At 48.5% G+C, this 14,285-nt stretch overlaps 1 pseudogene; it reads left to right on the forward strand.

Annotated features, from left to right (window-relative positions):
- Positions 1-12,016, forward strand: part of LOC115192822 (tripartite motif-containing protein 16-like) — a 36,852-nt pseudogene extending 24,836 nt beyond the window's left edge.
- Positions 12,017-14,285: the final 2,269 nt, after the last annotated feature.

Raw genomic sequence — 14,285 nt, forward strand, 5'->3', positions numbered from 1 at the left:
AAAGTAGAGGAGGATGGGTCAAGGGTGAGGGATCCTGAGAGGATCCCTGTGAGTAGTAGATCTGTGCCAGCACAGAGGGATAGGCCAACGAGTGATATATACTTCAGTAAGGTTGGCTTCTTAGTGTTCATAGCAATGGTTATAAACTGTACCACAGAAATGGAACGTAAATCACAGAAAATAGATGTTGTGGTGGCAGCTGCAGAGAAGTATTTGGTCATATGAGATTTGACTTCAGAAGAGTTCCAGGGTGTGTTGAGTGGTGGTGTCCCGTCCTCCCAGGTCGTTGGCATGGTGCAGGAGCAGATAGGGTCAAAGTAGTGGAATGGGGTAGTGGGTTTTAATGAGTGTAGGGTTAGTTGACATGGTGCAGGAGCAGATAGGGTCAAAGTAGTGGAATGGGGTAGTGGGTTTTTAATGACTGTAGGGTTAGTTGGAAGGGTGTTTTTTAGTATTATCATTATTTCCCCTTTTCCCATTTTGTATCACAACGTAAAATAGATTAATATTATAGTCCACTTGGGGGAGAAAATGCAACATATTGGATGCCAACCGCCGTTAAACTCCAAAGAAGAAGAAACATTATATTTTGTCTATGTACAGTGTTGTAACGATGTCTCTCTCTCTCTCTCATTTTATCACTTTCGTGGTAGTTGGTTGTGTGGGTCTCTGGTTATGAATGGGGTGCTGACAGACAATCGTTGATGGATATTTATAGAGCTCTGATCAGGATGACAATTGATTACGGGTGTATAGTTTATGGAACAGCAGCAAAGACTTGTCTTCAGAAGCTGGACAGAATCCAATATATAGCTTTAAGGATATGTATTGGTGCATTTAAATCAACATCTGTATGTGTCTTACTAGTGGAGGCAGGTGAGATGCCTTTGGATATACGACGTAATAAATTGTCATTATCTTATTGGGTTGAAAGGCTGTGAGGTTGAGCATCCCACTGCTACTGTTCTAGATGACTGTTGGGAATATACTAGTAGACAAGGCAGTGGTTTTGGTTGGACAGTTGTAGGTATCAATGAGAGGTGGTGTTTCCTCGATTGTGTTTAGAACATTGTACATTGAACTGGTCCTTCCATCTGGTTGGCAGCATGTGAATGGTTTTTGTCTGGAGGGTCTGGTCAATGAAACGGTGGAACATGTGTTGTTATATAGTTGTAAGGATGTTGAAGAGAGGGAAAGGTTGAAGTGTAGGGTCATTGAGGTTGGGGGGTTTGGGGGGGTTGGAAGGGATTTTGGGGGATGGGGAGGGTCTATTAGAAGTTAGTAGGGCTCTTTTTTATTTTCTCAGAAGTACTGAGTTAGGTAGGAGGATTTAGAAATGTTGTAAACCGTGATTGAACACTCCAGCACAGTAGGTGGCGCCATGCACCTTTAACGTTGGTTTGAGGACCTCCATTATATCATAGAAGAAGAAGAAGTTGGTAAAGTGAGGTTTTGTGGTTCGTGAAGAGTGCAGCTGTTCTTTTACCTATTTTCTAAATGTATTTTGTCATGGTGGAGGGTTTGTTGATTGGTTTCCACTGTTTATCGGTTAGAGTTGAGGGGGGAGTAGGGTAGTTTGATGGCCTCAACCGAGTGGAGAAGAAACGCTGTCTCTTCAGGTCCGTTCTGGAGAATGGTGTGGAGGAATTGTTGATCCTGGTCGGTGAACAGGTGGGAACATATTCACTCTGTATCCAGAATGAACAAGGTGCTGGTTGTGGTAATGAAAAGGTGAGTCTTGTTGTCCGGCTAGTTACCAGTATGGTTTTAATGAGGGGTGTGTTGGTGCCGATTTCGACAAGAGTAGTGGTGTCTAATCTGCCTCCATTTATTACGACCGAACAGATCCGTAAAGAGTAGGTTCATTTTGCTAAATGTGGAAGTGTTTTTCTGAACTAAATTCAAGGTTAAACAGGGGAGGGGTGGTACACAGGGTTTGTTAACACAGAGGAGCCCAGTGATATAATATTATATATATAATATTACTATATGTCCCAGCTGTTTGCTGTGGTTTTGAAGTAATTCTCTTCCAGCCCGCGTTGACCTTGTTGGTTTACCTCAGGTAACTTATTATTAACTATCCTTGTAGGTTTACCTCAGGTAACTTATTATTAACTATCCTTGTAGGTTTACCTCAGGTAACTTATTATTAACTAGGTTACAGCTACTTGGTGGGGAAGCTCACTGTTCACCTGGTTACAGGTTATAGTGACCTATAGGGATGGTTGGCGCAAAGCCTTCAAACGTTAAACATGTTCTGGTCATGGATAAGTGTATTTTTTTATTTTTTTTATAAAAAGGTGCAAATTCTCAACAAATCGCATGTCCCTGTTCTCTTTTTCGAAGAAAAATAAGAAATAACCTTTTTAAGGATTTGTTGTTTCTAAATGGCTGCTGGGTAATTTGATATGTGTTGAAATCTGTTAGTTCGTAGACATCAAATAGAGAGAATGCTGCGCAGGTTCACTGAGTTGTAAACCTAATGGATAGGTGGAGCTCATTGATTTGTAGCTCTGACAGTTGCTACCTCAGATTATGAGCCTATCAAGTGTGGTGAATGAGGTATGTAGTACCCACAGAAGACCACAGGGAGGAGCAAGAGAGATATAAACACATACAGTTTTTCTCTTTAAATACCCTGAACCTAACAATCAATCAAATGTATTTATAAAGTCCTTTTTACATCAGCAGATGTCACAAAGTGCTGTACAGAAACTAACCCTACGTTTAACCTATTTTATCCTGAACCCTAATTCTAGGGTAGGGTAGCCTGAACATGTTTAGAAACTATTTTAGTAATAATATTATGTTAGTAAATACCATTTTAGTACTAAATAACATTTGTTATTTTTTAAATAAAACCCATGTAAGCATTTGCTTTTTATTGAAAAGTTAATAAGGACTAATGAAAAGTTAATAAGTTACTGCCACGCTTTTTGTATTTTAAATGTAACCTTTATTTAACTAGGCAAGTCAGTTAAGAACAAATTCTTATTTACAATGATGGCCTACCAGGGAACAGTGGGTTAACTTCCTTGTTCAGGGGCAGAACGACAGATTTGTACCTTGTCAGCTCAGGGATTCAATCCAGCAACCTTTCGGTTACTAGCCCAGCGCTCTAACCACTAGATTAAAAACCACTAAATGTTAAACACAAAGTCAAATGGTCGTAGATAAATGGTAAGCTGGTTAAATTAAAGACTGCTGTTATAACTTTCAGACTGCCATTGTTTTGGGGAAAAGGGACATGTCTATTTCTCCAATTATCTGTAATTGATGTATTTATTTTAATGGTTTGAAGTTCTACACCATTTTAATCAGGATTACCTATTATTTCTAATGATGTAAGTTTGAGCAGCTTAGTTATAGTATGTCTGTTTATTTAAACAAAATATCTCACAATGTGTACATTTAAATGTTTTCATGTCAGACACCATTTTAATCAGGAGAATCTCCTCTTTCTAATGACATAAGGTCGGGCAGTGTCCTCTGCTGTCATCGATCACTAGACCAGAAATAGTCAGAAGTTGCATGTTTTTCCTACTTCCTGGTAATGCAGACATAAACACACTTGGCACCATCGAGGTGCGGATGTTTACTTTCTACACCAGTTGTTATTTTTCAGTTTGGTCCTAAGAACAGGTTTTAGTGGTCAAATAAGAAGGTAGACATTTTTTGGTGCCATTTAGGGGAAATGGAATTCTAAGGATCATTCCAGTCAGAAGAGGCTCTGTGAAGGTTTGTTTCAATTAATTTGCTTTGGCCTCGCTAGTGTTCCAGATCAGACAACGTTCTAGGGACGTTTTGACTGGTTCTATTGTCCAGCCTACTAGGACTCAGGAGACAGAGGCTGGGTCTAGCTCTGCTACGGGGCAGGCTACTGGAGGGGGGACCAGGAGGGAGGAGAGTAGAGCAGGACCAAGTGGTGTTCTGTACCTGCCTGTCCAGGAGGGGGGACAAGGCCTGGTGGACCTGGAGAGCAGGGTGGCAGCAGAGAGGCTACTGTACCTACTGTCGCTCTCTCTCTCGCTCTCTCGCGCTCTCTCTCTCTCTCTCTCTCTCTCTCTCTCTCTCTCTCTCTCTCTCTGTCTCTCTGTCTCTCTGTCTCTCTCTCTGTCTCTCTCTCTCTCAACAGCGCTCTGCACAGACAGCAGTGGAGGACAGTGATCAGATCTTTACTGAGCTGATCCGCTCCATTGAGAGAAGGAGCTCTGAGGTGAAGGAGCTGATCAGAGCCCAAGAGAAGGCTCAAGTGAGTCAAGCTGAAGGACTCCTGGAGCAACTGAAGCAGGAGATAGCTGAGCTGAGGAAGAGAAGCACTGAGCTGGAGCAGCTCTCACACACAGAGGATCACATCCATTTCCTCCAGGTAACTAAACTGTCTTGTTACATGTGATATGAAATTAACTTCATGTGAAACTATTCATCTCAAACATTATGTTGTCCTGTCTGTCTCTCTTTGTCCCTCTCTCTCTCTCTTTGTTACTCTCTATTTGTCCATCTATCTTGTTGTCCCTCTCTCTCTCTGTCCCTCTCTCTCACTGTCCATCTCTCTCTGTCCCTTTACTGTCCCTCTCTCTCTTTGTCCCTCTGTCCCTCTCTCTCTCTGTGTCCCTCTCTGTGTCCGTCTCTGTGTCCCTCTCTGTGTCCCTCTCTGTGTCCCTCGCTCTCTGTCCCTCGCTCTCTGTCCCTCGCTCTCTGTCCCTCGCTCTCTGTCCCTCGCTCTCTGTCCCTTTTTGTCCGTCTCTCTCTTTGTCCCTCTTTGTCCCTCGCTCTTTGTCCCTCTCTCTCTCTGTCCCTCTCTCTCTCTGTCCCTCTCTCTCTCTCTCTGTGTCCCTCCCTCTCTCTCTCTCTGTCTCTGTCCCACTCTCTCTCTCTCTCTCTCTCTCTCTCTCTCTCTCTGTGTCCCTCTCTCTCTCTCTGTGTCCCTCTCTTTGTCCCTATTTGTCCCTCTCCCTCTCTCTGTCCCTCTCTCTCTTTGTCCCTCTCTCTTTGTCCCTGTCTGTGTCTCTCTCTCTGTCCCTCGTTGTCCCTCTCTCTCGTTGTCCCTCTCTCTCTGTGTCCCTCTCTCTCTGTGTCCCTCTCTCTCTGTGTCCCTCTCTCTCTGTGTCCCTCTCTCTCTGTGTCTCTGTGTCCCTCTGTCTCTCTGTGTCTCTCTCCCTCTCTCTCTCTGTCCCTCTCTCTCTCTGTCTCTCTCTTTCCCTTTGTCCATCTTTGTCCCTCTCTCTCTCTGTCCCTCTCTCTCTCTGTCCCTCTCTCTCTCTGTCCCCCTCTCTCTTTGTCCTTCTTTGTCCCCCTCTCTCTTTGTTCTCTTTGTCCCTCTCCCTCTTTGTCCCTCTCTTTGTCCCTCTCTTTGTCCCTCTCTCTCTTTGTCCCTCTCTTTGTCCCTCTCTCTCTTTGTCCCTCTTTGTCCCTCTCTCTCTTTGTCCCTCTTTGTCCCTCTCTCTCTCTTTGTCCCTCTCTCTCTCTTTGTCCTTCTCTCTCTCTTTGTCCCTCTCTCTCTCTTTGTCCCCCTCTCTCTCTGTGTCCCCCTCTCTCTCTGTGTCCCCCTCTCTCTCTGTGTCCCCCTCTCTGTCCCTCCCTCTCTCTGTCCCCCTCTCTCTGTCCCCCTCTCTTTGTCCTTCTTTGTCCCTCTCTCTCTTTGTCCCTCTCTCTTTGTTCTCTTTGTCCCTCTCTCTCTTTGTCCCTCTGTGTCCCTCTCTCTCTGTGTCCGTCCCTCTCTCTCTGTGTCCGTCCCTCTCTCTCTGTGTCCGTCCCCTCTCTCTGTGTCCGTCCCCCTCTCTCTGTGTCCGTCCCCCTCTCTCTGTGTCCGTCCCCCTCTCTCTGTGTCCGTCCCTCTCTCTCTGTGTCCGTCCCTCTCTCTCTGTGTCCGTCCCTCTCTCTCTGTGTCCGTCCCTCTCTCTCTGTGTCCCGTCCCTCTCTCTCTGTGTCCCGTCCCTCTCTCTCTGTGTCCCGTCCCTCTCTCTCTGTGTCCCGTCCCTCTCTCTCTGTGTCCCGTCCCTCTCTCTCTGTGTCTCTCTCCCTCTGTCTCTCTGTGTCTCTCTCCCTCTGTCTCTCTGTGTCTCTCTCTCTCTGTCCCCCTCTCTCTTTGTCCTTCTTTGTCCCCCTCTCTCTTTGTCCTTCTTTGTCCCCCTCTCTCTTTGTCCTTCTTTGTCCCTCTCGCTCTCTGTCCCTCGCTCTCTGTCCCTCGCTCTCTGTCCCTTTTTGTCCGTCTCTCTTTTTGTCCCTCTTTGTCCCTCGCTCTCTGTCCCTCTCTCTCTCTGTCCCTCTCTCTCTGTCCCTCTCCCTCTCTCCCTCTCTGTCCCTCTCTCTCTCTCTGTCCCTCTCTCTTTCTCTCTGTGTCCCTCCCTCTCTCTCTCTCTGTGTCCCTCTGTCTCTGTCCCTCTCTCTCTCTGTGTCCCTCTCTCTCTCTCTCTGTGTCCCTCTCTTTGTCCCTATTTGTCCCTCTCCCTCTCTCTGTCCCTCTCTCTCTTTGTCCCTCTCTCTTTGTCCCTGTCTGTGTCTCTCTCTCTGTCCCTCGTTGTCCCTCTCTCTCTCTGTCCCTCTCTCTCTGTCCCTCTCTCTCTCTGTCCCCCTCTCTCTTTGTCCTTCTTTGTCCCCCTCTCTCTTTGTTCTCTTTGTCCCTCTCCCTCTTTGTCCCTCTCTTTGTCCCTCTCTTTGTCCCTCTCTCTCTTTGTCCCTCTTTGTCCCTCTCTCTCTTTGTCCCTCTTTGTCCCTCTCTCTCTTTGTCCTTCTCTCTCTCTTTGTCCCTCTCTCTCTCTTTGTCCTTCTCTCTCTCTGTGTCCCCCTCTCTCTCTGTGTCCCCCTCTCTCTCTGTGTCCCCCTCTCTCTCTGTGTCCCCCTCTCTGTCCCTCCCTCTCTCTGTCCCCCTCTCTCTGTCCCCCTCTCTTTGTCCTTCTTTGTCCCTCTCTCTCTTTGTCCCTCTCTCTTTGTTCTCTTTGTCCCTCTCTCTCTTTGTCCCTCTGTGTCCCTCTCTCTCTTTGTCCCTCTGTGTCCCTCTCTCTCTGTGTCCGTCCCTCTCTCTCTGTGTCCGTCCCTCTCTCTGTGTCCGTCCCTCTCTCTCTGTGTCCGTCCCCCTCTCTCTGTGTCCGTCCCCCTCTCTCTGTGTCCGTCCCTCTCTCTCTGTGTCCGTCCCTCTCTCTCTGTGTCCGTCCCTCTCTCTCTGTGTCCGTCCCTCTCTCTCTGTGTCCGTCCCTCTCTCTCTGTGTCCCGTCCCTCTCTCTCTGTGTCCCGTCCCTCTCTCTCTGTGTCCCGTCCCTCTCTCTCTGTGTCTCTCTCCCTCTGTCTCTGTGTCTCTCTCCCTCTGTCTCTCTGTGTCTCTCTCTCTCTCTCTCTTTCCCTTTGTCCATCTTTGTCCCTATCTCTCTTTGTCCCTATCTCTCTTTGTCCCTCTCTCTCTGTCCCTCTCTCTCTCTGTCCCCCTCTCTCTTTGTCCTTCTTTGTCCCCCTCTCTCTTTGTCCTTCTTTGTCCCCCTCTCTCTTTGTCCTTCTTTGTCCCCCTCGCTCTCTGTCCCTCGCTCTCTGTCCCTCGCTCTCTGTCCCTCGCTCTCTGTCCCTCGCTCTCTGTCCCTCGCTCTCTGTCCCTTTTTGTCCGTCTCTCTTTTTGTCCCTCGCTCTCTGTCCCTCTCTCTCTGTCCCTCTCCCTCTCTCCCTCTCTGTCCCTCTCTCTCTCTCTGTCCCTCTCTCTTTCTCTCTGTGTCCCTCCCTCTCTCTCTCTCTGTGTCCCTCTGTCTCTGTCCCTCTCTCTCTCTGTGTCCCTCTCTCTCTATATCTCTGTGTCCCTCTCTTTGTCCCTATTTGTCCCTCTCCCTCTCTCTGTCCCTCTCTCTTTGTCCCTCTCTCTTTGTCCCTGTCTCTGTCTCTCTCTCTGTCCCTCGTTGTCCCTCTCTCTCGTTGTCCCTTTCTCTCTGTGTCCCTCTCTCTCTGTGTCCCTCTCTCTCTGTGTCCCTCTCTGTGTCCCTCTCTCTCTGTGTCCCTCTCTCTCTGTGTCCCTCTCTCTCTGTGTCCCCCTCTCTCTCTGTCCCTCCCTCTCTCTGTCCCTCCCTCTCTCTGTCCCCCTCTCTCTGTCCCCCTCTCTCTGTTCCTCTTTGTCCCTCTGTCTCTGTCCCGCTCTGTCTCTGTCCCTGTCTCTCTCTTTGTCCTTCTTTGTCCCGCTCTCTCTTTGTCAGTCTTTGTCCCTCTCTCTTTGTTCTCTTTGTCCCTCTCTCTCTTTGTCCCTCTGTGTCCCTCTCTCTCTGTGTCCCTCTCTGTGTCCCTCCCTCTCTCTCTGTGTCCCTCCCTCTCTCTCTGTGTCCCTCTCTCTGCTCTCTGTGTCCCTCCCTCTCTCTCTGTGTCCCTCCCTCTCTCTCTGTGTCCCTCCCTCTCTCTCTGTGTCCCTCCCTCTCTCTCTGTGTCCCTCCCTCTCTCTCTGTGTCCCTCCCTCTCTCTCTTTGTCCCTCCCTCTCTCTCTCTTTGTCCCTCCCTCTCTCTCTCTGTGTCCCTCCCTCTCTCTCTCTGTGTCCCTCCCTCTCTCTCTCTGTGTCCGTCCCTCTCTCTCTCTGTGTCCGTCCCTCTCTCTCTCTGTGTCCGTCCCTCTCTCTCTCTGTGTCCGTCCCTCTCTCTCTGTGTGTCCGTCCCCTCTCTCTGTGTCCGTCCCCTCTCTCTGTGTGTCCGTCCCCTCTCTGTGTGTCCGTCCCTCTCTCTCTGTGCCCCCCTCTCTCTCTGTGTCCCCCCCCTCTCTCTCTGTGTCCCCCCCTCTCTCTCTGTCCCCCCCCCTCTCTCTCTGTGTCCCCCCCTCTCTCTGTGTCCCTCCCTCTCTCTCTGTGTCCCTCCCTCTCTCTCTCTGTGTCCCTCCCTCTCTGTGTCCCTCCCTCTCTGTGTCCCTCCCTCTCTGTGTCCGTCCCTCTCTCTCTCTCTGTGTCCGTCCCTCTCTCTCTCTCTGTGTCCGTCCCTCTCTCTCTCTCTGTGTCCGTCCCTCTCTCTCTGTGTGTCCGTCCCCTCTCTCTGTGTGTCCGTCCCCTCTCTCTGTGTGTCCGTCCCCTCTCTCTGTGTGTCCGTCCCCTCTCTCTCTGTGTCCCCCCCCCTCTCTCTCTGTGTCCCCCCCTCTCTCTCTGTGTCCCCCCCTCTCTCTCTGTGTCCCCCCCTCTCTCTCTGTGTCCCCCCCTCTCTCTCTGTGCCCCCCCCTCTCTCTCTGTGCCCCCCCCTCTCTCTCTGTGTCCCCCCCTCTCTCTCTGTGTCCCCCCTCTCTCTCTGTGTCCCCCTCTCTGTCCCGCTCTGTCTCTGTCCCTCTCTGTCCCTCTCTCTCTCTTTGTCCTTCTCTGTCCCTCTCTCTCTCTCTTTGTCCTTCTCTGTCCCTCTCTCTCTCTTTGTCCCTCTCTCTCTCTTTGTCCCTCTCTCGCTCTTTGTCCCTTTTTGTCCCTCTCTCTCTTTGTCCCTCTTTGTCCCTCTCTCTCTTTGTCCATCTCTCTCTTTCCCTCTCTCTGTCCCCCTCTCTCTGTCCCCCTCTCTCTGTCCCCCTCTCTCTGTCCCTCTCTCTCTTTGTCCCTCTTTGTCCCTCTCTCTCTTTGTCCCTCTGTCCCTCTCTCTTTGTCCCTCTTTGTCCCTCTCTCTCTCTTTGTCCCTCTCTCTCTCTTTGTCCCTCTTTGTCCGTCTCTCTCTCTCTTTGTCCCTCTTTGTCCCTCTCTCTCTCTCTTTGTCCCTCTTTGTCCCTCTCTCTCTCTCTTTGTCCCTCTCTCTCTCTCTTTGTCCCTCTCTCTCTCTCTTTGTCCCTCTCTCTCTCTCTTTGTCCCTCTCTCTCTCTTTGTCCCTCTCTCTCTCTTTGCCCCTCTTTGTCCCTTTCTCTCTGTGTCCCTCTCTCTCTGTGTCCCTTTCTCTCTGTCCCTCTCTTTCTGTGTCCCTCTCTCTGTGTGTCCCCCTCTCTCTGTGTGTCCCCCCCTCTATCTGTGTCCCCCTCTCTGTCCCTCTCGCTGTCCCCATCTCTCTCCCTCTCTCTGTCCCCATCTCTCTCCCTCTCTCTGTCCCCATCTCTCTCCCTCACTTTGTCCCTCTCTCTCTGTGTCCCTCTCTCTCTGTGTCCCCCCCTCTCTCTGTGTGTCCCCCCTCTCTCTGTGTGTCCCCCCTATCTCTGTGTGTCCCCCCCCTCTCTCTGTGTGTCCCCCCCTCTCTCTGTGTGTCCCCCCTCTCTCTGTGTGTCCCCCTCTCTCTCTCTGTGTCCCCCTCTCTCTCTGTGTGTCCCCCCCTCTATCTGTGTGTCCCCCTCTCTGTCCCTCTCGCTGTCCCCATCTCTCTCCCTCTCTCTGTCCCCATCTCTCTCCCTCTCTCTGTCCCCATCTCTCTCCCTCTCTTTGTCCCTCTCTCTCTCTCTGTCCCTCTCTCTCTGTCCCTCTCTCTCTTTGTCCCCCTCTCTCTTTGTCCCCCTCTCTCTTTGTCCCTCTCTCTCTTTGTCCACATCTCTCTGTCCCCCTTTGTCCCTCTCTGTCCACATCTCTCTCCCTCTCTCTCTTTGTCCCTCTTTGTCCCTCTCTCTCTTTGTCCCTCTTTGTCCCTCTCTCTCTTTGTCCCTCTGTGTCCCTCTCTCTCTTTGTCCCTCTGTGTCCCTCTCTCTCTTTGTCCCTCTGTGTCCCTCTCTCGCTTTGTCCCTCTGTGTCCCTCTCTCGCATTGTCCCTCTGTGTCCCTCTCTCTCTTTGTCCCTCTCTTTGTCTCTCTGTGTCCCCCTCTCTCTCTCTCCCTTTCTGTCTCTCCCTGTCCCTCTCTCTGTCCCTGTCCATCTCCCTCTCTCTATCTCTCTGTCCCTCTCTGTCTGTCTCTATCTCTCTGTCTCTCTCTTTGTCCCTCTCTCTCTTTGTCCCCCTCTCTCTCTGTCTCTCTCTCCAGAGTTATCAGTCTCTCTCCAGTATCAGTGTATCTTCAGACTTACCCAGCATCGTTGTCCGTCCTCTTCAGTACTTTGGAGATGTGAGTAAGACTGTGTCTGAACTGAGAGAGAAACTAGAAGACTTCCTTAAAGGAGAATGGACCAAGATCTCCACTACAGGTGTGTTGAAAACAATCAGAACATCAACTTTAGACCATTGAAAGTTCCCTACTAGTCATATACATGTGGAATATGGTATGATGATAACATTCCCTCTCTCTGTCAATGTGTTTGTGTGTCTGTAGTGAATATAGTGGATGTTGTACTGCCTCCAGAGCCCAAGACCAGAGAACAGTTGTTACAATGTGAGTCTCTTTATTGTGAAGTAACTAACAGTCTCTTTTTACTGACACTCCTAACAATCCCTCTAGAAATATATAGCAATAGTAGATCTAATCAAAGACTGGGTATCTATCTGACTCCTCATATTTCTCTGATTTGATCTCTGCTGTGCTCTAATCAAAGACAGGGTAGATACAGTATCTGACTTAACTTATTGTTCTGACTCCCCTCATTGGTCTCTGCTCTGCTCTTCTCCCAGATTCCTGTCAGCTCACACTGGACCCAAACACAGCAGGCACACACCTCTCTCTGTCTGAAGGGAACAGAAAGGTGACCACTACACGCCAAGTCCAACCATATCCTGGTCATCCAGACAGATTCACAAACAACTACCAGGTTCTGTGTAGAGAGGGTCTGTCTGGACGCTGTTACTGGGAGGTGGAGTGGAGTGGGGTGTGTGTTATTACAGCAGTCTCATATAAAGACATCAGCAGAACAGAGAGAGATAATAGATTTGGATCCAATAACAAGTCCTGGAGTTTAGAGTGCTCTAGTGGTGGTTATTGGTTCAGACACAATAATGTTGAGACTGAAGTATCAGACCCTCAGTCCTCCAGAGTAGGAGTGTACCTGGATCACAAGGCAGGTACTCTGTCCTTCTACAGTGTCTCTGACACAATTACCCTCCTCCACAGAGTCCAGACCACATTCACTCAGCCCCTCTATCCTGGGTTTTATCTCTGTTATAGTACTGCTGAGCTGGTCGACATAGATACTAGTCATGCTGGTGTAGTCTATAGCTGAGCTGGTTAAACTGTAGTAGGGTCCACATAGATACTAGTCATGCTGGTGTAGTCTATAGCTGAGCTGGTTAAACTGTAGTAGGGTCCACATAGATACTAGTCATGCTGGTGTAGTTTATAGCTGAGCTGGTTAAACTGTAGTAGGGTCCACATAGATACTAGTCATGCTGGTGTAGTCTATAGCTGAGCTGGTTAAACTGTAGTAGGGTCCACATAGATACTAGTCATGCTGGTGTAGTCTATAGCTGAGCTGGTTAAACTGTAGTAGGGTCCACATAGATACTAGTCATGCTGGTGTAGTCTATAGCTGAGCTGGTTAAACTGTAGTAGGGTCCACATAGATACTAGTCATGCTGGTGTAGTCTATAGCTGAGCTGGTTAAACTGTAGTCGGGTCCACATAGATACTAGTCATGCTGGTGTAGTCTATAGCTGAGCTGGTTAAACTGTAGTAGGGTCCACATAGATACTAGTCATGCTGGTGTAGTCTATAGCTGAGCTGGTTAAACTGTAGTAGGGTCCACATAGATGCTAGTCATACTGGTGTAGTCTATAGCTGAGCTGGTTAAACTGTAGTAGGGTCCACATAGATACTAGTCATGCTGGTGTAGTCTATAGCTGAGCTGGTTAAACTGTAGTAGGGTCCACATAGATACTAGTCATGCTGGTGTAGTCTATAGCTGAGCTGGTTAAACTGTAGTAGGGTCCACATAGATACTAGTCATGCTGGTGTAGTCTATAGCTGAGCTGGTTAAACTGTAGTAGGGTCCACATAGATACTAGTCATGCTGGTGTAGTCTATAGCTGAGCTGGTTAAACTGTAGTAGGGTCCACATAGATACTAGTCATGCTGGTGTAGTCTATAGCTGAGCTGGTTAAACTGTAGTAGGGTCCACATAGATACTAGTCATGCTGGTGTAGTCTATAGCTGAGCTGGTTAAACTGTAGTAGGGTCCACATAGATACTAGTCATGCTGGTGTAGTCTATAGCTGAGCTGGTTAAACTGTAGTAGGGTCCACATAGATACTAGTCATGCTTGTGTAGTCTATAGCTGAGCTGGTTAACCTGTAGTAGGGTCCACATAGATACTAGTCATGCTGGTGTAGTCTATAGCTGAGCTGGTTAAACTGTAGTAGGGTCCACATAGATACTAGTCATGCTGGTGTAGTCTATAGCTGAGCTGGTTAAACTGTAGTAGGGTCCACATGGATACTAGTCATGCTGGTGTAGTCTATAGCTGAGCTGGTTAAACTGTAGTAGGGTCCACATAGATACTAGTCATGCTGGTGTAGTCTATAGCTGAGCTGGTTAAACTGTAGTAGGGTCCACATAGATACTAGTCATGCTGGTGTAGTCTATAGCTGAGCTGGTTAAACTGTAGTAGGGTCCACATAGATACTAGTCATGCTGGTGTAGTCTATAGCTGAGCTGGTTAAACTGTAGTAGGGTCCACATAGATACTAGTCATGCTGGTGTAGTCTATAGCTGAGCTGGTTAAACTGTAGTAGGGTCCACATAGATACTAGTCATGCTGGTGTAGTCTATAGCTGAGCTGGTTAAACTGTAGTAGGGTCCACATAGATACTAGTCATGCTGGTGTAGTCTATAGCTGAGCTGGTTAAACTGTAGTAGGGTCCACATAGATACTAGTCATGCTGGTGTAGTCTATAGCTGAGCTGGTTAAACTGTAGTAGGGTCCACATAGATACTAGTCATGCTTGTGTAGTCTATAGCTGAGCTGGTTAAACTGTAGTAGGGTCCACATAGATACTAGTCATGCTGGTGTAGTCTATAGCTGAGCTGGTTAAACTGTAGTAGGGTCCACATAGATACTAGTCATGCTGGTGTAGTCTATAGCTGAGCTGGTTAAACTGTAGTAGGGTCCACATAGATACTAGTCATGCTGGTGTAGTCTATAGCTGAGCTGGTTAAACTGTAGTAGGGTCCACATAGATACTAGTCATGCTGGTGTAGTCTATAGCTGAGCTGGTTAAACTGTAGTAGGGTCCACATAGATACTAGTCATGTTGGTGTAGTCTATAGCTGAGCTGGTTAAACTGTAGTAGGGTCCACATAGATACTAGTCATGCTGGTGTAGTCTATAGCTGAGCTGGTTAAACTGTAGTAGGGTCCACATAGATACTAGTCATGCTGGTGTAGTCTATAGCTGAGCTGGTTAAACTGTAGTAGGGTCCACATAGATGCTAGTCATACTGGTGTAGTCTATAGCTGAGCTGGTTAAACTGTAGTAGGGTCCACATAGATACTAGTCATGCTGGTGTAGTCTATAGCTGAGCTGGTTAAACTG

Source organism: Salmo trutta, chromosome 4 (assembly GCF_901001165.1).
Source record: "Salmo trutta chromosome 4, fSalTru1.1, whole genome shotgun sequence".
NCBI classification, from domain to species: Eukaryota; Metazoa; Chordata; class Actinopteri; order Salmoniformes; family Salmonidae; genus Salmo; species Salmo trutta.